The sequence below is a fragment of the Odontomachus brunneus genome, unplaced genomic scaffold (genome assembly GCF_010583005.1).
Source record: "Odontomachus brunneus isolate Ranch 3 - 2012 unplaced genomic scaffold, Obru_v1 Obru_scaffold_240, whole genome shotgun sequence".
NCBI lineage: Eukaryota > Metazoa > Arthropoda > Insecta > Hymenoptera > Formicidae > Odontomachus > Odontomachus brunneus.
Window position 1 is genome coordinate 249,329 of NW_022639690.1, and position 990 is coordinate 250,318.

Genomic DNA, 990 nt, shown 5'->3' on the forward strand with positions numbered 1-990 from the left:
AGTTGTATAACTTTTTTTTTAATGTAATAATTTATTTAAGAAAAAATGAAAAAGTCTCTTATTGACGATTAAAGAAATATATTTTTCATGTATTTTAATGATAACTGCAATTTATAATCACGGACACACACCCAAAATATCTTTCACATGATAAAATAGAAATCACAAGTATGTGATAGTTTACGTAATAGCCGTTGTTTGGTCCTGGCGGCGCTGCACATGTTGACAGACGTTTTGCTGCAGACACAAATTAGCGACTTGCAGTCCATGATTATATAGTCAAAGAGTCGAACACGCTTCAATAGTGGTACTAATCCATAAAAATTAAAATTATATTGTATAGAGATTTTTCTTGATACCAACATTATCTCTTCCACTTTTCGGAAAATTGTCGCCTAAAAGCCAGCGCCATTGCCGTAGCTTCTTATGCCATCTTACGTGAAAACCTTACGTTACGTGAGACGTAAGCTGAACGTACGGCAACGCACGAAACTTTTACGTTACGTTACGTTACGAAGAAACATAGAGGTTCTGTGACAAAGATAATTAAATCAGATTATTGAACAATAAATAAAGAAACAATAATAATTTATCTTTACAGTCATAATTAGAAATGTCTATATTGATCACATTAATTAATTAATTTTATTAAACTGTTAAATGTATCTGTATAAAATTATAAACATTGCGTTATAACCTCTTCCCAACACTATGAGTGTTTACGATAAGTTGTCGGATTGGAAATCCGACTGAACAGTGGTACTCAATCGATCCATTTCAAAAAATTCCCTAGCTTAATCAGATTTTAGTGAAAGTTGTCTTAGCAGTAATCGGATTAGCTTCATAGCGACGTGAGGTCCTCAAGAGAAATAAAAAGATAAAAGTTGGTAGGTACGTAATTATTATTCTAATGATTAGCACTTATCATTTTCCTTATATATCAATATACAGGGTGTTCAAAAAGTCCCGGACCGGTGAAATATCTCGAAA